We start from the raw sequence: 23,398 nt of genomic DNA, 5'->3' as shown, positions 1-23,398 counted from the left end.
GCTGATTAGCAGCTGGCACATGTGAAAGAACAATAAGCCAAGCCATGAGCCCCAAAAGTGTATAAAAACGCAGCTGGAGACTACACAAGTGCAGCAGGCTACACTCATGATGAGAAATCTGATAGCCCGCCAATACCTAGCCTATTCCCAAATGGCTGTTTGAAAATCCCAGACTAGCTTAACAAACCGGCCCTGAAAGGACCACCTTATCAGACCAGCCCTGGGAGGCACCTCCCAAGCAACTGCAGCTTCCTTCGCAACCGAGGCCTGGCTGGAGCAGAGAAGCTCCAAGGCCCATTAAGTCATCGGAAGATGCTTCTGAGGTCCAGCTGTAACTGCGAAGTTCCCGGACCTAGAAGACATGCAACGCCACAGACAAAAGTGTCCAAGCCCGTACCTGTGGCCAGATTGTAGCCCCCATAAGATGTATAATTTGTTATGCAATTCTTAGATATCTGTGTGATTAGAGCAGTTTTCGAAAATCATTCTGGCTTTTATCAGTACCTTGACGAACTCTGTGACGTAAAAGTTAAGTTCCTCTGGCATAACCAAGCACTCTTGACAGTTGGAGCACTTGGCTGGACAAAACTTTTGGCCAATGTATTAATATAACCTGCCTCTTTATTATTATTATTATTATTATTATTATTATTATTATTAAAACAAATGAGGCTGCCACAATGACCATGCAGCTGCGTTATCTGTGGACGGTGGGGGTCATTTTTGCACAACAACAAAAATGGATGTTGTGGAACTCCGCAAAGGACTTCCCAGTGGAGACATGGGAAGCGCATCCTGAAATGCTCCTGTGTGCAGTTCCTTCGCTGTTTTCATCAGCAGACATCATCAAAATGCCACAACGCGCTCACCTCCTACCCCCAGAAAGTCATCCTCAGGCCCACTGTGACCATGCCCTCACCCTAACAAATGACTGCTCTGCTACTGTATGGAGTTGCTAGAGAATAAAGTAGCAGTTATGAATGAATGGTGCACATTAGCTGGACTCATTCATCTGGTGGCCTCCTGTGCTATACCCGCTAAGTGCTTTGTGTTGTGAGAAGAACACAAGATGTATGGCCTGTAAATCCCCAGCTTCTCAGTAGGAACATTGGAAGACAGGGAAACCAGCAAGGAAAACAGGACATTTTAGTAACAGCCTCTTGTGTAGGATTCCCAGCCACTCATTTCCCAGGAAGTTGTTGTGCTGCACTGATAACTGACTTTCCAGAGAGGTGATAACCCTATAAAAGGTGAGGCTCCCTACTCCTTAGGTTTCTTAGACATCATAAGGAGGCACCCCTTAATATTAGGTGTCCCCAGTGTGAGAATAGAACCACGAATTCCCAGGCTACTGTCTCTTTTCAGATGTCTAGATGTTTTGGGCACTAAGAGAAGGATTAGGGAGTGGTGAGACAAGCAACAAGGCATGGGACCAGTTAAGAAGTTGGTGTAGCTGGGGAGTTTCTCAAGGGACGGAGAGAGATATACTGAGAGCACTTGCTCAAGAAAAACTTCATAAAGGAGAAGAAAAAGGCTTAGAAGAAAAATACACCCATTCCCATAGTTTATTTGGCAGAAGATAATCCTGGCAAGGACTCTTACAAAACCCCAACATAATAATTTTTTTCTCTTTTTTAAATTAAATTTTTATTTTTTTAATATTAGTTACAATTTATTAACTGTATTCCAGCTGTAGCCCACTTCCTCATTCCCTGCCAATCCCACCCTCTCTCCCTCATCTCCTGCCTGCCCCTTTCCAAGTCCACTGATAGGGGAGGTCCTCCTCCCTTTCCATCTGAACCTAGCTTATTAGGTTTCTTCAGGACTGGCTGCAATGTCCTTCTCTGTGGCCTAGCAAGACTGCTTCTCTCTTGGTGGTGTGAGGGGAAGGTCAAAGAGCCAGCCATTGAGTTCATGTCAGAAATAGTCCCTGTTCCCCTTACTAGGAAAACACACTTGGATACTGAGCTACCATGGGTTACATCTGAGCAGGGATTCTAGGTTATATCCATACACGATCCTTGGTTGGAGATACAGGCTCATAAAAGACCCCTGTCTCCAGATATATTTGGTCCTTATGGAACTCCTGTCCTCTCCTGGTCATACTAACTCCACCTTCTTTCATATGATTCCCTCCACTCTGCTGAAAGATTGGTTATGAATTTCAGCATCTTTGTGATATGCTGATAGGTAGAGTTTTTCCGAGGCCCTCTGTGGCTATTTTTTTTTTCAAGCTTTCTTTTTATAAGTTCAGTGTTAACATAACATTCTGGTTTTAGTGCTACCAACAATATTCCAGACTTCACTCGTTCATGACCAAATAAAAAAATCATGTTTACTTTTTATTTTAATTCTAAATAATGAGGTTCATCATGATATTGTCTCCATGTCACACACCTTAGTCATAGGTCCCCTTTGTTGTGCTTTCTGATCATCCTCTGCCCCCTCTACCCCTTTCCCAGCTCTAACAACCCCCCTTATACTTTAATGTTGAAGTTTTTCTCCTCTGGCTTCAACATAGGAGAGAACACAAGCAATCTTTATCTTTTTGAACCTAGCTTATGTCACTTACCTCTATAGTCTCTATTTCTACCCATTTTCTTGGTCATGATATCTCTTCTCTGTGTGTTTGCACATATGTACATCTTTGTACATCCATCTCTTGGTGGACATCTGTCCTGGTTCTCTCTTCTGGATGTCATCAATTGTGCAGCCAGTAACACGGCTTTTCACATAGACCTGAGACCCAATGACTTACTGAACTCCTTCAGGTGTTAGCAGTGGTGGAATAGCTTTGACACTTCAGGGTTTGTTTGCAGTTGTTTCAGGAACATTGTGCTGGTTTCCACAGTGGCTCTGTCAGTTCCACTGCAATGGAAAAAGGGTCCTCAGTGGCATCCATCATTTTCTCGGTAACAGCCATTCATTCTATCTATGGTGAGAAGAGATCGCAATGTAATTTCATTTGCAATTTCCTGGTGGTTGAGGGTGTAGGGCATTTTTTCAAATATGTCTTGACCTTTTGTATTTCTTCCTTTGTGAAGTTCATTTCCCTATTTGCTGATTAGAATGTTAGTTTGGTTGGTTTTGAGGGGGTTGTTTGTTTTTAGCTCTTCCTAGATTCTAGGCATTAATCTCCTGTCAGATGACTGGCCAAGAGAGTCTATTCTTAAGCCATCTCTTTGCTCAGCTCTTTCCTCTGCTGTGAATATTTGATATAATCCCATTAGCCAGTTCTTATTATTTCCTGAGATACTGGAGCCCATTTCAGAACATCCCTCTCTTACTTGTGTGTGGAAGTGTTTTGCATCTTCCTCTAGTAATTTCAGAGTGTCAGGTATTATAACTAAGACAGTGATCCATTTTGGGTTGATTTATGTACTAGGCAAGAGGTAGAGATCAAATGACATCCTTCTACATGTGAATAACCTATTTTCAGCATCATTTGTAAAGAGACTGTCTTCTATTTCCAGTGTATTTTTATGGATTTATTTTATTATTAATTATACGTATGCAGGATTTAGGGGAGTATGTACACATGAATACAGGTATCCTCAGAAGCCAGAATGGAGAATTAGGTTCACCTGTGCTGAAGTTATAGGGGGTCCTGAACTACCCCATGTCAGGTTTAAGAACCAAACTTTAAACCTCTTAACCAATGAGCCATTTCTCCAGCCCTCTAATGGAAGCTGTTTCATTTTGTTTTTAAAACAGTAATGAATCAGGTGGCTCTACTGTGCAGGTTTATTTCTGAATCTTCTATTGTATCCTATTGGCCTACCTGTCTGTATTTGTCACTGTGGCTCTGTAGTATAGTTTGAAGCCAAGAATTGTAGTCACCAGCATTACTCTGCACCTCCACCTCCCAGGATTGCTTTAAACTCCCAGGATATGTTTTTGTTTGTGTGTCTTAAGGTTGTATATTTAATTTTGACAACCAATCTAATTTTCAGAAAATAGTCTTCTTCCCCAGTGGCTGCCCTTCCTCCCAGCTATTTTGAAGGACCTTGGGACTACCATCTCTGTATGCTCAGGAACAGACTCTGATTTCCCATTCCTGCCTTTGCTTTTGGGAACTCATGAGTGCCAAGCCACAGGAAAGAGCTCTGCTTGAGTTATTTTTTTCTTTCTCATCAAAAAAAGAACAAACAACATCGTTGAAATTGTGCCTTTTGATGAAATATGGAAATATTGGAGGTGATGGAAAAAATATAGCACAAACAATGGCTTCCATCCATCACAGGGCACAAGGGCAGAGATGTGTCCTGGGGTCAGTGACTAGGTCCATTTCAGTCTGGCATTCCTATATGGCCAAGAAAGTCTCCTCTCTTCCTGAGATGACTGGCAGTAGTGATGCCTCTTCCTCTACCTACCACTTCACAAGAATATATTGAATGTCTGTTAAATTCTAGTCACAAGACCTAGAAGACATAGCAGGGAACCAAACAGACTTGGGCCCAGGAAAAGGTCAGGCTTGCTGATGCAGAGGGTCTATCAAAGCCAGGAGTCTTAGAAGACCAGTGATATTGAGGCTGGAGCAGTGGAGGCAGCTAGTGAGAGGTGAGCTTTTACAGGGACATAGTGACTTGTCATGGGAGTGTCTTGGGCAGAGGCAAGAATAATATGATTTGAGCTTCATCTTCAGAAGACTCTGGCAGCTTCACCCAGAGTGTGTGGTAGAGGAGGCAGAGGGGCAGGTATTTTCCCAGAGGCCTTTGTGAGGTCAGAGGTGGCACAGCTCTTAGTGCTCTCCATTTGGGATATAGATCCATTTCTAGATAGTTCTGAAGGTGAAAAAATACACTTTGCTGATGAGTCAACCAGAGATATGAGTGAGCTACTAGATTTCATGGCTGAGTTCTAATGAGACAACCAGATAATAGCCTGTGCCTTTCCAAAAAATTTAGTGACATGGTGATGAGTAGTCCACCTGAGAGCAGGAACCACAGGGAAATGTGCCGGGCCCTTTCACTGTGCCATTGAAATGTTCCAACAGCCTGGTTATCCATCCCCTTTAGCCCCATCCAGGCCTCCTCTCATATCAGTTTTAATCCAGGATTAATAGTTTTCAATAGAACTTCTACCCACACGATTGCCAAGGTGATCAGGTCTTCATGCACTGGGTCATCCATTCAGAAGAAAATGCTTATCAGCGCAGATCATAGTAGGGCCTTAATGTGGAATCTCAACCTTGCCACTGGCTACTCATGAGGCCTTGGACAGGTTACTTCTGCTTTTTGTGATCCCTGTCCTTAGCTGTAGCACTGAAGAGACATCATAAAATGGGAATTCTTGGGAGTGTCGTATTGCCTGAACTCAACAGAGCCTGGCTGTGAGATTTCGTAGTCAGTGTGCACAGTGGCGATCGAGTCAGCACCTTTAACTTCTGGTCTCTGAGAGCAGAGACTTGCTCTCTTTGAGCCCAAGTTTTATCTCTTTGATAGAGGGAGAATAGCACCCACACAAAGAGGTGATAGAGAGGTGAAGGCAACATCTTTGAGCAGGGCTTTCTGTATCATGTTCCCTCGGAATGGTAGAGACTCTCCTGACTGAAGGCTCTTTCTTCCTTGCTTAAGTTGTGCATTTCCATCTCCACTGTGAAACTGAAGCAGGAGGAAGGCCATCCTGACCCCTCCCAAAAGCTTGTGGTTTACGTGTGAGGCTGGACTCTCAGTAAGCACTGCGGCAGAGATAGTAATATGAGTGTGGATATCTGCATCTCTGGGTCTTACCCTCCAGAGACAGAAGTCTGCAAGACTCCATGTGGCCCCAGATGACACTCCAGCCCTCTCCCAACCTCTGCCCCATTTCCTCTTCCTGCCCCAAGTAGACCAAACTGAGGAAGAGCACAAGGTGTCAGCCACCAATTGCTCCTGTTCTTATGAGAGGTGTGGATTCCATGTTGTGATTGTTTTTGTTGATTTTTTTCTTTTTGCTTTCAAAGGTGACTGTGCGGTTTCCTTTGGCATTATTTGAGTGGGTGCCTCCCAGCCACAGCCTTGACATGGCTTTCCCAGGCTTCTCCTGGTTTCTTGGTATTCATCACTCTCTGGTTCATATAAGCATCTTCACCGTTGTGGTTTTGTGTCCCATTAGGAGCAGGGACATTTTTAGGCTCACTTCCAGTGTGGAAAGAAAGCTTTGTCCATGCTACCAAAGAAGAAAATCTGAAAAGCAAATGGAGAGTTCCTGCAGAAGGTTCCTTACATTGTCGAAATCCAACTCATTCTACTCTAGCTGTGGCTGAAGCTGGTGGGTGATGTACCACAAAGGCTTTTCCCTCTGCTGCTATTGAGAGCTATCAGAGCAATACAGCATATTCATGGAAATCAAACTAGTATGTGTGGCTGTCAATAGCAAGGTGAAAATACTCTCGTGAGACTAACAAGATACTTTTAGGTTTTAGGGAACAGATCCAACAAGGCCTAGAAGAACTCCAGAAAGTTATACCAGGAGAAGACACTCACATGCATGAAGGATTTGAAAGGGTAATCTCAAGATGGCTTTAAACTCTCAAGTATAAAGCATCATGTTGGGATGTCGGTGTGGGGATGATTGATGAGACAGAGCATGTGGGAAGAGGAGAGTAATTATGCCCAGTAAGGTGAGAGCAAAATTTTCCCCCCATCCCATAATCTCACAGCAGCTACATTCAAAAGAACTAAGGGATTGTTTTTTCCTCTTTAGCCAGTGCTTAGACATCACTCATGAGCTCTGCCATACACAAGTCCCCTCAGTTCAAGGTAACCTTCGTGGCTGGCAGCCTCAATGGCTGAGATGGAATTTCAGTACCTTTGGGTTTAAAGGATATCTTTCCAAGACTCTAAGAAGACCTCCATCCTTGTCAGCAGTTAGCTGACTTAAATGTGAGAGTCCCTTTACCTGGACATCAGCACAGGCATGTTTTAGTGAGATCTGGACCAGTCACATTATGAATCAAGAGAGCATATGAACACCAGCTCCCTGGGGCCATATGTGTGCTCCTGGACTGGCAGGCAGCATTGTGTAGCTAATGGTCTAATGGCCTCTTCATGTGTTTTTCAGGCCAGTAAGTAGATTTACTATGAAAGCAGTCAAGGTAAGAGTGTAGCATAAAGCAACATTGTGCAGTGTCTCATTTGTATCTCTCAACTTTTGCTTCTGGAAGAGAATTCTTTTATATTTCAAAGTACATGTGTGTCATGGTCCATAAAACCTCAACATTCATTTACCACAAAGAAGGAATATGAAGGAATGCCTAAAAAGATGTCTCATATCAAGCCAAATTCTACCATGCCGTGCCAGGAAACATTTTATAAAAACAATTAAGATTCCATTATGGCCATGGTCTGCAATTCCCATGAAAATTTTGCATGGCGAATTCATAAAATTAATAAATGTTAGTAAGCTCTTGGGTTTTGTGTCAGATGTAATTATCTTGTCTCTCTCTGGGCTCCTCCAGTTGGCTCTGATATTTAGATCAAGTTTCTCTTACAGGTCCTTTCACTTAAATATGAACACATAAATTTAATAATACATAAAACACATAAAGCTTAATAATATCCTTAGAAAGAGAGACACAATGATCATCATTATTCTGGTTATTATTCGTCTTCCTCATGGAGAGCATTCCAGTATGTCACCCTAGTCTCATGGATGAGATTCCATACAACTGTGGGGACTTTCCCCCAATTGCCACATCCTGTTAGATTGTGACAACTGCAACAAGTAGGCTAAGCTCCAAACTCGCTGAGCGAAATCAATTTGAAGTACTGTTACTGAAGTTCTAAATAATATTGGAAAAATTCTAGTAGATTTTTTCCAACAGCTGTAACACTTCTAGTCAACTTGCAAATTCTGATAAATGTTATGTTTTTAGCAAGCAGTCTTACAAGTGTGGCATGTGTGGTCAGCTATGGCATTCAAGAAGGAACAATACAGTCCAAGTGTTGGAATTCGCCACAAGCCCAGTGACCATGGGTCACTGGAGCTTTTTGCAGTGACTGACCAACTGTCTCAGTATCCGTGTAATCAGGTCAGCCCACACGTTGAGATGTGGCTGAGAAACCCAGAAGTTTGACCCTACAAAGGCATTCTCCATGCTGGAGTTGCTTGCACACAAAAACACGATTGGTGATTCTCCCCATCTTCATTTTCAGGAACTGAGATTACGAACAGATAAAAAACTCAGGGGGGAGTGGGGCGGCCTCTGGTGGCTTAGGATGAGTGAGAGGGTCTTTGCTGTTTTGAGCAGGATATAGGATAAGTGTCATCATCACACTGACAGACGGGGAGCTTCATGAAGATCTCTTCTACTCGGAGAGATAGGTGAGTAACCAGCTCAGTATTTCAGTGTGGAAATGGGATCCAGCATTTAGTGCAGGGACAGATGTGCATGGTGTGTGTCTGGCATGTGTGAGGAGAGCAAGGCCTTTCTCTGGCGTGACTCTGCTCTGTGTTCAGGCAAAACAATAGTCATTCTTGTTAAAACATGAAAGTGTTTCATATGTAAAATTAATATCAATAATTCATTTTTGAAGTCAATGTTCATGTCTCACACATGGAAAACTCCTACTTTCAACAACAACAACAAAAAACCTACTATGCCTTTGTTGAGTCACTTTATTACTTTAGCAGCTTAAACATGTCATATCTTAAGAAAAAAGTGTTGGTAGAAATTTTCTTCCTTTTTCCCTCATAGTTTTCTACTAAAGCAATCAAGGAGAAACAGCTTCTTGAGGTGCATAAGAACTAGTCCACCAAGGTAAAGTTCAGAACCTCAGTCCAGGTAAACAAGCTGACCAGAAGCTCATATAACACTCTTTGTAGCTCTCTGTATTTCTCCTTCCCTTTGTAAGTTTTTTTTCCTTCTTTAAAATATTTTTAAAAGATTTCACAAAAATATTTACATTCTATGTATGAGTATTTTGCCCGCAGATATGTATGTGTATTATGTTGCCTGTAGAAGTCCAAAGAAGGTGCCAGATGCCCTAGAACTGGAGTCTTGTGTGGTTGTGAGCCACTGTGTGAGTGAGGGTGCCCTCAGAGGCCAAAGGCATTGAATGCCCTTGGCATTTGAGTCACAGCTGGTTGTGAGTCATCTGATGTGTGTGCTGGGAACCAGCCTGGGTTCCCCTGAAAGAGTACTGTACACTCCAAACTGCTGAGCCATCTGTCCACCCCTCCTTTCCTTTTCTTTATGCTTTCAAACATTACTGCCCAGGAGAAGGGATTCCCAAGGCCTCACTCCCTAGCTCAGGAGCTTTTGGTAGCTGATGGCTGGAGGGAGAGAGAGATTCAGTCATTTTTCTTCAGAGATGTAGTCACTGTATCCCAGTACAGAAGACCACAGATATATTCAAGTCTTATTACATATACAGGCTCTCTCAGACCCAAGCAGACATTTACATCGAAGGAAAAAGATACGGAGTGGGGGTGGGGCAGATACTGGAAGACATTAATGGCACCATTACAATTGCCTGGGCTTTTGACCACTGTTTAGTTTAAATTGAGCTCCATCCACAAGTGTGAACTGGTGTGTTTGTTCATTCTGAGCTTGTACTGGCTATGCTGTAGAGACACACAAGAGAGCAAGGTACAGTTGCTGGGCAATACCACAAAACATTTTCCTTACTTCTCTCTCCCATGAGCACATGCCTGGCATGGGAAACACAAACTAACCCGACAGAGGCCCTAACCATCTGGGGAGCAGTACGTTTCTGTATTCTAAACTTAAAACTATGTAGTTGAATATGAAGTGGCTTTTTCAGGCACCAAGGAACTGTCGAATACAGAAAAAGCCCTAATAAGGAAATAAAGCACATGATGAGTGAGAGGGGTTTAAAATCGACCTTAGCCAGGAGCAAGTTCAGTTTGGCATTAACAGACTTGGAGGGCACTCAGCATGCTGACACCATGAGAAGAAAGTGTTCCCAAAGAAGACATAAAGAGCACGGACCCTCCCTTTCTCCATGAGACCCCCACAAAACCCAGCTAGAGGACAGGAGTCCCAGAGTCCATGTAGATGAGGCCAGGGCTACACTGTGCCTTATAAGTTCTGTTCATTCTGAATACAGCAGGAAAGATTCCTGACATCAAAACGAAAGACAAGTTCTGTCCCGTCTAGAAGTCACTGAGGGAAAGAAGTGCATTTGCCTTCTCATTGGGGGAGAAAATATGATCCAAACCAGCATGCACATATTGGCACTTGGCACTTAGTGTTTATTATTTTGGGGGGTGCCTGTTCTGTGTGTTCCTGTTTTCTATCCTGAACACAGGGAACCTGGAAAAGAAGTACCAAAGCAAATCAAATACCTTTAACAAGTCAAATATCACTCAGCCAAAACCTGGGTACTTTTCACCATGTAGCCTTCTCAATGATTATTGTAGGAAAATTCCTGACTACCTATTCAAACATGGAGTCAATATTAGACTGCTTTGCTCTGTGGCTGTGAGAAAGGTCTGGTTCATAAATGTCGTTGACTATTAAAGTATGATGCTGTCATCTAGCTCTGTGCAGATGACCTCGGTAACTTTACTGGACACTTTACAGAATGAAGCCATGCATCAGCTCAGGAACATCTGGTTTCAACAGCCGTATTCCTTTCTAATACTATGTGGCCATCCCAAAAAGAAAAAAAAAATCAATAAAACCTACTTCAGAAATAGCACTTGTGGGCATTTTTCCTACACGTGTGCTGTGGTTTACCTGCATCTGTCATTCCTCTTCCTCCTTCATCCTTCTAGAGCTGTCATTCAAGCCTGCTTTGGCAGGGGTCCCACTAAACTGACCATTACCTTCTGGTCCACATGCTTTACATAAGCCTTTGATGAGCACAGGCTCCTTGGGATCTAGATTGCTCCCTTACTGCATCATTGGCCACACAGTAGGTGCTCAGGGAATTGTTGGTGGCAGTCTTGAAATCAAGAGGAAGACATCTGCCTCTATGAGTCCCTTTAACATCCTCTGTCTCCTCAACACAAGGTAACAGATCTTGAGACCTTGGTGCAATCATTTACTGTGTTGGCATGAAGGATTTCAATGAAAATCAGGTATGAGTCTGGCTTTCCTCCTATTTGGAAACATGCTGAGCTCAGGAGCGGTGGGCAGCAAGTACATTCAGCATGGCCGACGTGTCTGTAGAATGCCAAAGTAGCATGTTTCCCTAGGACGAGAACAAACTTCTTCCTGTGTGTAAAATTCAACACCTTCGGTCGAGGTTTGGGGGGTCATAGCACAGACTACCGGGGCATATTCTTCTTGTTTAACTTTGGTTGTAACATTAAGTCACCAAGGTGTCAACACAGGTTTCAATTTCTGAAGATTTTAATTTGACAAGTACAATTTTCTTTTTCAAGTGAATCCTTTTTCTTTGTTAAAATATAGTGCATTTTCAATGCAAAAATATAAGAGTAGTTGGAGAAGTGTTTCCAGAAGTAGAAACCTGCTACCATCCTAAATAAGAGCTCTCTGGTGTGGTTCATTGCTGTTTTATCTTGGTTTTGTTTTTTGTAATGGCACAGTATTCTAAGTTATTAAGTGAATAACATAGGATTACAAAATGGTGAGAACAGTCCTGCCTTCTTTTAGGGGAAAACGCACATATATTTATACTGAAAAAACTACTACAGTCTATACATATCCAACTGTCAATAAAGATCAACTACAAATACACAAGCAGGGGTATGTTAAGAACAGGCCTTGGGTTTCCTTCATTTTAGCTCTTACAGTTTTCCTAAATTTTCTTTTTTTAAGAATCGGTGTATTACTTTTTGCAATCAGTAAAAATAATGAAAAAGAATGTTAAAACTGCCAAGGCCTCGGCAGTCCCAGAACTATGAATGTTGGGGGTCCCTGATCAGCTGCTCCTTGTCCTATGTCTCCTGCTTTGTGAAGTGGAAGACACAATGGACCTGTCCCTTATGGGACTTCTCATCAGCTTGGTGCAAAAACAAGGCCTGGGTTTCATTATGAAGTTGCTCTGAGAGAAGCCCAGTGTGTCTGATTTGGATAAATGTACAAGCAGATATTTGGAGGACAAACAAGTCAGTTGTCTCCAAATCTAATGCTTCACCCCAAGTCTTGTATTCATCCAGCTGGCCAGTCTTACCCTTGCTCCCAAGATGGAAAAGATTCAAACAACTACAGAGCTGGCATCACCCCTCATCTGCTCCATGGTTTCCCTGGTTAGTGCAATGCCTCTGAGGGCCCCTCAGTGAGGCACTGAGCCTGGTGAAAGCTCCAGGCTCCTCAAGGTTCAGAACATTGGTTTGATGTCCCTACTCTGTGCCCACATAGTAACTTTCTGTATTCTTCCACATCTTCCATGCCTGACACATCTTTGTACATGTTTGTGTGTCCATCTGTTCTCAGTTGGTTCAGATTGCAGACAGTAAAGACCATGTGTTTCCTGTGAATGATGGCTTCCAGGCTCTTCAAGGTATCATCCACTCAGTGAGTGCAGGCTTCCTCTGAAAGGCTGATCTATGGTTAAGATCTCTATCTCCCAACATCTCCCACCTCAGCCTCATCTGCCATGCACACTTGGTTGTTTTTCCCCATGAGAGATCATACCTTCACATATCATTGTGTCTACTATGCCCTAGGTCTGCCTTCAGCCTTTTAATTCTGCTTCTTTTCTTTCTCTTCTGCCAACTCTATTCTACAAGCTGAAGAGGACTCTGCCTTAGCAGCAAGCCAAAACCCCAATCAACCTGTGTTCTCAGAGTCTGGGCCTAACTGGCTCCCAGCCTACCAAGCCCTGACTAAACAAGACAGCCCACCAGCCAAGACAACGCCTGCTTTTTAAAATCATCTAATGAGTTACAAAGTAAATCATTACAAAACAAAAAATTAAGGAAGGAGCTACATTTGCAATGAAAGTCAGCTCTGAGATCATTCCCAAGACTCCCCATTGCAATCAGCCAATGTGGATCCTGAAACCCAAACACCAGGAATGCTTTAGAACTTGGATATCTGTAAACAGAGGTTTTCAGAATTATAGAAAACAGACTTACTCCAGGCTGGAAATGTCTGTCTTTAATGTGTAAGGAATTTTTTTTTTTTTTTTTTTTTTTTTTTACTGAAAAAAGGAAAGAATTGGTTGGGAAACTAGAGGGCTATTCCACCCAGTCGTCAGTCCACAGGGGAGGAACTTTCTACATTAAAGAATGTTTGGATGGGTCGGCAGGATGGCCTAGTAGGTAGAGGTGATTGCTGCCAAATTTGACTCTCTGAGTTCAATCCCCAGAGAACCCCCATGGTGGAAGCAGAACCAGTTCCCTCTAACCTCCCTCTCAACTCTGCATATGTGTGTAAAACTTTCTGGGGTCACCATGGCATACTTGGTACTATAAGAACCAGAACTCAAGCCCCTTGTGAAACAGCAACCTCATAAGAAAAAAATATTAACAGAAGGATTTCAGCACTGCCCAGGGAGCCTGTAGAAGCTGTTGGGAGGGTGTTTTGTGAGAAGGTGGGGTGATCAGATGGCTGAAAGACCCTGAGGGAGGTGGGTGACCCAGGGGAAAGGAAGCCTCATTCCAGCCCGTGCCCCAGGGGTGGGAGAAGAGCAAGGTTTATCCTGGTGGTGGTAATGTCAGTGCTGACTGTGGGTGGCTTCGGGGTGATCGAGAATAAGCCAGCACATTGGTATGGAACAAAGTTGCAAAAGCACTGGAGGGTTTTAACTGCACCTTCAGGCAGTGGGTGGTGTCACTGAAACACTTGTTTTAGCTTTAAGTTAACATGTAACATAACTGTACATTTTGGGGTCCAAATGTAATATAGCCAGCTTTATTTTCTGAGTTCTCACTAAGCCCAACCCTGCTTAGCTTCCATGATCACAGGAGATCAGATATACTCAGCACGGTATAGTTGTAGGCACATGATGTTTCAGTAGAGACACACAAGTTCAGGCATATGATGTCCAAGTACATACAAACAACTGCAGACTGTGATGTCCCAGTGCATATACATAACAGTAGACAACGTGATGTCTCAGTACACACAACTGCAGAGACTGTGATGCCTCAGTACAAACACACAACAGTGTAATATCTCCATAGAAACAAACAACAGTAGACAGTGTGGTATCACAATACTTTTACACACCATGCACTGATCAGACCAGGGTAATTAGCACCCTCAGTGCTCAATCACTTTTCGGGGGGGGATTTTAGCTCTTCTCTATGCATGTACTTAGGAGTGTAGAGGCACCAGAGAGAGCAGCTCAGTCAGAGAGCCAAAGAAGGGTAGCTTCTGAATGGGGCCACATTCTTTGCCGTGTTGAAGCTCTTGTGAGGCACATGACCAGGGTCTTTCATGACCCAGTTCCTACACAAATAAGCAGGATTTCTATCTGTGGGAATCTGGATTGTCCTTGAATGTTCCAACATTAATGACCCCCCAAGCTCAATGTGAACCAAGCTGTTTGTAAAACTACTCCTACCCCAAAACTGAAATAACTCAAGGATGTGTTACAAGTTATAGCAGGACTGTGTTCCCAAAAAGGAAAAACTAATAATAATTGAAGACTTAAGTCTCCAGACTTGAGCTGAATGGCAACATTCTTAGTAGCTTTTATCTGGGAGTTACACCGGTTTTGTTCCTCCCAGGACTGCGAACCCGTGTTTATGGTGGTTGTTAACTATTTTGCTTGGACAGAGAGACACAAGTGTGATAGGGTTCATCCTTCTCAAGTCAGACAGTGAAAATTGTGGCCTAAGAGTGGGTTGGCTGCTTTGAAGATGGGGGTTCTGTTTACTTTCATGTATCAGAAACAAAAGCCATCATTTTCCCCCAACACCCAAGGCATGCACTCCTGCTCATTCTGTTCACGGTCCTGTGGCTGGATATCTTCTCATAATAAAATAGAACTGGGCTTAATTATCTAAAATAAGGTTGCAGCACAGCTTCTGATGACTCATACGGGCCACAGAGGTTTCTGCATTTCCAAGCCTCCAATAATGGGCTCTTATTCACCCATCAGGTGCTCACTGGGAGGCTGGAAAGGTGGCTCACAGTTACTTGCCTGGCATTTGTGAGGCCTTAGGTTCTGTCTCCAGCATTACCCCCAACCATAAAAAGAAAACAAAATGCTGATTGCAAGCATCTTGCTATAGATACTATCCTTTTGGTTATGAGTAAAGCAGGAAGTGACCCTGTCCCAAGAAACTGCAGAAAGCTTATGGGAGAGACCCATAGAAAGCAAAAAAAATATGAAGTTAGATTGTAACAAAGGGTATAAAGAAATAACATAGGCCTCAGGTGAATACTGCAGAAGATGGCAGTGACTGGACATAGGAGAAAACAAGTAACAGGATAGGAGCCTACCACAGAGGGCATCTGAAAGACTCTACCTAGCAGTGTATCAAAGAAGATACTAAGACTCATAACCAAACTTTTGGCAGAGTGCAGGGAATCATATGGAAGAAGGGGGAGTAAGTATGATGTGGAAAGAATAGGAGCTCCACAAGGACCAAATATATCTGGGCACAGGGTTTTTTTCTGAGACTCATACTCCACCAAGGACCATGTATGGATATAACCTAGAATCTCTACTGGGATGTAGCCCATGGTAGCTTAGTAACCAATTGGTTTCCTATAGTAAGGGGAACAGCGACTATTTTTGACAGGAACTCAAGGGCAGGCTCTTTGACCACCCCACACCCCAAGGGAGGAGCAGTCCTGCTAGGCCACAGAGGAGGATTTTGCAGCCAGTCCTGAAGATACCGAATAAAACAGGGTCAGATGAAAAAGGAGGTGGTCCTCCCCAATCAGGGGACTTGTTAAGGGGCAGGGAGAAGATGAGGGAAGGAGGGTGGGATTGGGAGGGAATGAGGGAGCGGTATACAGCTGGGATACTGAGTTAATAAAATGTAACTAATAATAAAAATTAAAATAAATAAATTTTTTTAAAATGAAAGAAAAAATCTAAAAGATGAAAGGCAACTGATGGCTTGGAACTACAGAGGGTGTGGTCATGAGATGGTGCCTGGCTGAATGAAGAGGCCCTGTGTAAGTTGGAGTTTGGCAGGTGAAATAAAGGCCATAATTTTTGCTCTGGCACAGCCATGTGCAGAGTCTGGGAATAGAGCAGCCATCCACTAAGGCTTAGTTATTGAAAGCCAAACAGTAATATCCATTAAAATACATTTAGGAGAATATTAATGAGTGACACTGGGCTTTTAAATACAACTATGAAATGAAAATCACTATCTTTCATAACACAAGAAAATAAGAAATGACAGGAGCATGACCATGGTCATGATCATGATACAAAGGGGAGTGGGAAAGAACTGAAATACAAAAAGAGTGCTAAAAAATCACCTTGGGGATGATGGGGCCTAGGCTTCATTTGAGTCATAAAGCTTTGTGTGGCAGTGAACCCAGGGACCCTGTGTTCAATCCTTAGCACTAGAAAAAAAGAAAAAGAAAAAAAGTTGGGGTGAGGAGACAAAGACAAAGTAAGAACAGTTCTTTCTAGGAAGGACACTGAAAAAACTTGCTTGGCACCAACAATGAGGCTTAGAAAGAAAGCTATGCAAGTGAAGCTAAAAGTAAAAGTCCCCAAACTTCCACCACTCTTTACTGGGACAACCCTCCCCATGAAAATGGAAGCAAGGATTAGTCATGAGTTCTGGAGCACAGATCCAATATTGTACAAGGAGGGGTAAGGTAATTGTCAACACATGGAATGAACGGATACCAGAAAGGACCACAGGAAAAGACCAGGAGGAACTAGTTCTAGGACACCAGGAAACTGGTGGGGTGGGAGGAGATCAAAATTGGGCTTGGTGAGGAACTTTCAACAGGAAGTACAGCAGATGGTACTCCCCCTCTGTAGGCTGGGCACAGTTCAACTGAAGAGGGCTTGCCTGGCACTCTGCAAGAGTGCTCCTTCCCCAGCACCACAAAAAAGAGACAAATACAGGGAGCCTGAGCTGGGAACTAGAAACCCATTTCCCTTCCTCTGCGACCTTGGACAAGTCATCCCCTCCTTTAGGTGCCTCCACTGATACAGGGGAACAGTAACTGTCCCCCAGCGGTACGACTGCTCAATGGCTTCCATAGATGTATTTGGACATCAATTCCCACAGTGCCTTGCGCTCTATGTATCAAGTGCAATGTAACTGAGCTGAGAAAGGCCGGGTACTTTCTGACATCTCCATAGGCAATGCTGGTGGAAGCTCTGGGAATGAGCAAGTCCAGGTGGTGGCAAGGTCCGCGGGTTACTCCTGGGCCAGTTCCAGGCCTGACTGAAGAGCTGCTAACAAGAGAGCAGAGGCCCAGTAGGGCCTTGTCCAAGATGCCGGACAACCCAGGCTTTCCCCAAGCTAACTGCCTGTGCCAGCTCTGCCTGTGCCAGCCGACCAGGCCCCGCCCTAGTACCTTAGTGTGGGACCACGGCAGGCCATCTCTGTGGTCTTGATCTCCCTCAGGATCCGCTCATGCTCTGCAGCCTTCTCCAGGCTCTCCTCTGCCATCTTTGCCCTCGCCATCACATGGCGCTGTCATGATGCCCTCACTGAAGGAGGGAGATACCTCAGCCCAGTCCCAACTGCTGGGCTAAAGCCCTGCAGCGCGACCCCGCCCTTGGTTGCCACGCCCCCTGGGTTCAGCCCAGCAGCAAGGTTCGCGCACAGCACACTGGGATTGGTAGTTTAGAGGCTGAGCAAGGATATCTGTCCATTCATGCATTGAAGCTGCTTTAATTGCTGAGGTCTTGGTAGAGATCCACAGCACTTTAGGATACGTGTAAACAGTGACACCAAATCAGGCAATGGTACTAACTTTGCACATTTTTTTCCTAAATGTGTATGGGTCATTTGCTTGTATGTACGTCTGTAAACTACATGTATGGGTGGTGCCCAAGGAAGTCAGGACAGAGGGTTAGATCACCTGGAACTGGAGTTACAGATGTTGTGAGGCGACAAAGAATGGAACTTCGGTAATCTCTTATCGCCTGAGCCTTCTCTCCGGCCTCTAAACATGAAGCCCAGGCTGGTCTTGAATTCATGATTGTCTTGCCTGCACCTTTTTTTTCCCTTGAGATTATAATATAATTAATTACAAGATTTCTCCCTTCCCTTTCCTCCCTCCAAAGCCTCCCATGTAATGCTCTCCTTTGAATTCATGGCCTCTCTTTTCACTGCTATTGCTTGCCTATACTTATATGGATAAACATGTATTCCTAAGTATGTTCAATTTGTATAATGTTTCTTGTATGTAGGCTTTCAGGACTAAATGTATTTGCCTCCACACCTTAAACATATCCTATGAGCAAGGCTTACCAGGCTTTGTGTTCCTTTTTGTTTGTGTGTTGTTTGTTTATATTTTTGCTTTTTTGAAACAGGGTCTCATTCAGGTAGCTCTAGATGAACTGAAACTCACTGTGTACATCGGGTTGGCCCTGAAAGTTCTGGATTTAGGCATCCACCATCACACCTGGCATCATTATTAACAAAATTAATGTTATATCATTTCCCTCCATTCCCTTTTCTTCCTTCCAATCCTCTTATGCCCTATGCACCCCCTCCCCAAATCCTAGCCTCCTCCTGTGTAATAGTGTGTGTGTGTGCCTGTGTGTGCACAAATATACAGATACAGCCTGCTGAATTGTTCAGTGTTGCATGTAAGTGATTTCAATGCTGGCCACTTGGCATTGGGTAACCAACTAAGAAAGCTCCCATGGAGATGACCACTTCTTCCTCTCCTTCTCCATCTACCTCTCCCTCATGACCCCACCCTTCCCTCTTCTTCTCTCTCTCTCAAACTATGATGCCAATCTTTTCGATTTTTTATTTTGTATATTTGAACTATGTAGACCAGACTGGCCTCAAACTATTCAAATAGAGATTTATTGAACTATGTTGGAGTTAAAGGCATATACCACCATGCCTGACCCTACTCATTTTTGTATTTTAGATTTCTCTTATTGCATAAACATTTATCTCAAATGCATGTCTGTGTACCATGGATATGCCTGGTTCCCTTGGAGGTCAAAAGAAGATACTGGATTCCCTGAAACTGGAGTTATAGATGGTTGTTAGTTGCTATCTTTGTGCTGGGAACCAAACCCACATCTTCTGCAGGAAGAGCAAGTGCTCTCAACTGCTAAGCCATTTCTCAATCCCCTCCTCCCTACTTAAGAATAAAAATTCATGTATAGCTGGGCATGGTAGCACATGCCTGTAATCCTAGCTCTTGAGAGATAGGAGCAGGTTAGAGGCTAGCCTGTGCTATATGAGAGCCTGCTACAAAAAGGAAACAAATATTCAAATATATGATTATATTTGATTTATATTACATAAAATATTATACAGGTAAAATTGTTCTAGAAAAATGCCCCCAAAACTGTCAACAGAAGTAGCAGTCAGGAGGACTAGAAAGACAGAGCCTAGGGCAAGAGCAAAGCAACTTTATTTCTCTTGCACAAACTTTGCTTCCTCCAGAACATAGTGGTTATTAACGACAAATACATCTTAACAGCGAACAGACAGCAGTGAGCAGAAAGTGTTCAAAGTTTCAGTTTGCAGGAAAACACAAGTTGATAAACCTGTCAGATTCTACAAATTCGCTGGCTGTTGTCCCTTTAGTCCATTACTCCTGCTTAAACTGTTTCACATGGGTGTGTTGATTAAGGAGGACATGGAGTCTTTCATATTTCTTTTTTTTTCCTTTTTTTTTTAATTTTATTTTTCTTTTCAGTTGCATTTTGTTAACTCTGTGTCCCAGCTGTATCCCACTCCCTCATCCCCTCCTCAACCCCACATTCCCTCCCTGGTCTCCTCCCTGCCCCTTTCCAAGTCCACTGATAGGGGAGGACCTCCTCTCCTTTCATTTGACCCTGTTTTATCAGGTATCTTCAGGGATGGCTGCAAAGTCCTCCTCTGTGGCCTAACAGGACTGCTCCTCCCCTGGGGGTGGGATGGGGAGATCAAAGAGCCTGCCCTTGAGATCCTGTTAGAAATAGTCCTTGTTCTCTTTACTTTGGAAAACTACTTGGTTACTGAGCTACCACAGGCCACATCTGAGCAGAGGTTCTAAGTTATATCCATAGATGGTCCTTGGTTGAGTGTCAGTCTCAGAAAAGACCCTGACCCCGGATATATTTGGTCCTTGTAGAACTCCTATCCTTTCCATATTTCTAAAGACCCTTTTTAATCCCGTTTGGGTCCCCATTTTACCATTTTACTCAGCAAAAAGCCATTTCTCCCGGAACCAATCTGGTCTAAAAGCCAGGTGCGAACACTGGTAAAACCCACTTTTGCTAGCTCCACAGGGTTGTGTTTGGGTGGTGCTTTCTGTTTATTTGTTGTTGGTTTAGTTTTGCTTTTTATTTGTGTTTGTGTTGTGCTTTTTGTTGTTGTTTTTGTTTTTTTGTAGCAAGGAGGTCAAAGGCTCATCTTATTACTTGGGCTCTATGACTCCAAGCTACTAACACAGAGATATCTGGAAGGGTTACCCTCAGTGAGTTTGAGTACAATGGCCAGAAAGCATTTCCCAGCACTCCTGTCAATCCTCAGGCTCTTAAATTCTTTTCCACCCTTCCTTCCATCATATTCTCTCAGCCTTGGGAATGTGAGGAGTGCTATACATGTCCCATTTAGGACTGAATACTGAATAGTCACTTAGATAAAGGTAGAAGCAAGAAAATCAGGAATTAAAGGTCATCCTCCACTACTGATGGAGTTATAAGCCAGCCTGAGTTACACGAGGTCCTATGTGTAGATATGAAATGGAAAGGTGACAGACAGATAGATTGATTTATAGGTAGGTGGAAGATAGGTAGATAGAGAAATCAATAGATCATCGATAAATACATATATATATATATATATATATATATATATACACAATTTAACTGTCTGAAATGTGGAATGTAAGGTCAACCATATCTGAATATAGAGTATGAGGCCAGTCTACCTCCAAAAAGAAATGTACTGGGTATATACTTTGTATGTAACACTTATTACCTTCTAAACAGAAAGCATGTCAGATGTACACGAGCTACTAGAAAAGCCCTGGACTGAGGGTCAGAGTCCCTGTGAGTCACTTTCAGTATTAGCAGGGAGCAGATGCCTATGTCAGAAGATCCAAATGTCAGGCCTTTGGTTTGTGCTTTACTTTCTATAAACATGAGAGTATTGCTTCATGATTTAGTTCTAATATGGCATAGGTGAGGCTCTGCATACCTAAAACTAGCTTCCCTACCCAGCACTCATGACCAAGTTTTTGTTTTGAAACATGGTTTTACTATGTAGCTCTCCATGTCACAGGACTCCCTAGGTAAACCCGGACTGCCTTGAACTCACACAGATCCACCTGCCTCTGCTTACTGAGTGCTGAGATGTAAAAGATATTGTACCACCACACCCAGCTTAAACAACTTAATTTTTAAGAGGATTATCTCATAGGGAGGGCTCCTGCCTAACAAGCATGAGACCTACATGAGTCTATGAGGGTCCTTCTCATTCAAGCCACCACACTTGGGGTGATACCACATGCTTTCATCCCAGGACTTAGAAGGTAGAAAAGGAGGATTAGGAGGGCAAATCCAATCTCCACTACATATGAAGTTAAAGGCTGGCATGAGCTCCATGATGCTAAAGAAAAAAAATAGGTAAGTGATACATGCAGTCACGGATACATATGATATTTTGAAATATTTTTAGATAGGTTGTCACTCTGTATCCTAGGCTAGCATTAAAATCATAGTGAATTGTGGGCTTCTGCTTCCCAAGTAGTGTGCTGACAAGTGTGGCCTCTACATGTCCTTTTTAAATAGACTAGTATTTGTTCATTCTTTGACAAGTTCATACATATAAGCAATCTGTCTTGATCACATTCACTCCCAACTACCTCATTGGCCCCCAGGCTTCCCAAACATGTCCACTTCATCCTTACTCATCCTCTCCTTTTTTCTTTATAACCCACAGTGTCTAGTTCATGCTGCTCATTGGAATGTTGACCTATATATACTGTTGGCTTGCTCTTGTGTAGGTAACTATAGCTTCAGTGAGCTTAGTTCAGTGGTGCTGTCACAGAGAAGCCATTTCCTAGCACCTTTTTCCACCTTCCAGCTCTTACATTTATTACTGTGGTAAAAGAAAGCAACCTTGGGAGAGGATCTGTACTTTTTTCTAATGTTTCCACTGATCCAACAGGCAATGCTATCAGACACACTGGAAACTAAAAACACTCAACTTGCCTTTCTACTTAAATCATTCATTTTTAAGATCTATTTCATTTTTATGTGTAGCTGTGCCTGTGTGTGTGTGTACCTTTGTATGTGTAAGTGTATGTATGTGTATGTGCCCCATGTGTGGAGCTGTCTACAATGGATGAAAGACAGTGTCAGAGACCATGGAGCCAAAGTTACAGGTGGCTGTGAGCCCACATCAATCATTTATTAAGGAAATGAACCACAGGTATCCCTACAGGCAATCTGATGAAGACAATCCTTCAGTAAGGTTCCCTTTCCCCAGATGACTCTAGCTTGAGTCAAGTTCAAAAAACAAAATGAAATACTGCACTGATACTGCACCAGTCTTGTGACTTGACTGGGTGGCTCTTGCTGGATACTCAGTGTATTTATGTTCAGAATTTTTGTCTTGTTAATCATGAATACTCCCAACATTCAAAAAAAGCAAAAGTGCCATAAACATCTACCCACAGGAATACAAAACTGTTAAGTCCCTCTTTCTGATTCTCTTTTGTCTACCTTTGCATCTGTCTAATCTCAATGCAATCTGCATGCTACTTTGGTCCTCCTGCCATGAACACCGTCCCCCCCACCACCACCAATTTCTATAGCATCTAGTAAACTTTTCCTTCTATCATCATGTCCATCCACTAATCAGGAAATGAGTTTCAGTAAAGCATGGTTGCAGTATTCCCTTATGTAAAATAGGATTAAAACCTATACTGATACAATATGAAGAGATATTAGCGTTTAACGTTGGAGTTGGAGGAGTGATGTTGGGAACACTAGAGATGAAAAATACCCACTTTATAGCTGGGTATGAGATTGTCAGATTGACCAGAGAAGAGGAAGAGCAGGGATCCAGGAGCGGAGTGGGTTTGCAGGCCAGCTGGTTCTGCCAAAGCCTTGCTCCCTGAGAACGATGTAGCAGGGACCTCTAACTTTTTATGTATTCTTATCTCTGGTGTATGTAATCTCAACAGACTAAATGATAAGTAAGAATGGCTTCTCACAAGAAGCCTCTGACTCATTCTGAGTAGACCATCCAGACTTTACCATGGACTATGAGGAAGAAGATGAAGGGACCAAGGAAAGGCATCAGCTTGGTGGCTGTGACAGGAGTTTGTTCGTTGGAATACTGAAAAATGGTCATGTAAACTTGAAAATAAAAAGAAGTTAGTCTAATTAATGGCTACCAGACCCCATGTAAG

This window comes from Meriones unguiculatus, chromosome 3 (assembly GCF_030254825.1).
Source record: "Meriones unguiculatus strain TT.TT164.6M chromosome 3, Bangor_MerUng_6.1, whole genome shotgun sequence".
Lineage (NCBI taxonomy): Eukaryota > Metazoa > Chordata > Mammalia > Rodentia > Muridae > Meriones > Meriones unguiculatus.
Note: the sequence above shows the minus strand (reverse complement) of the source record.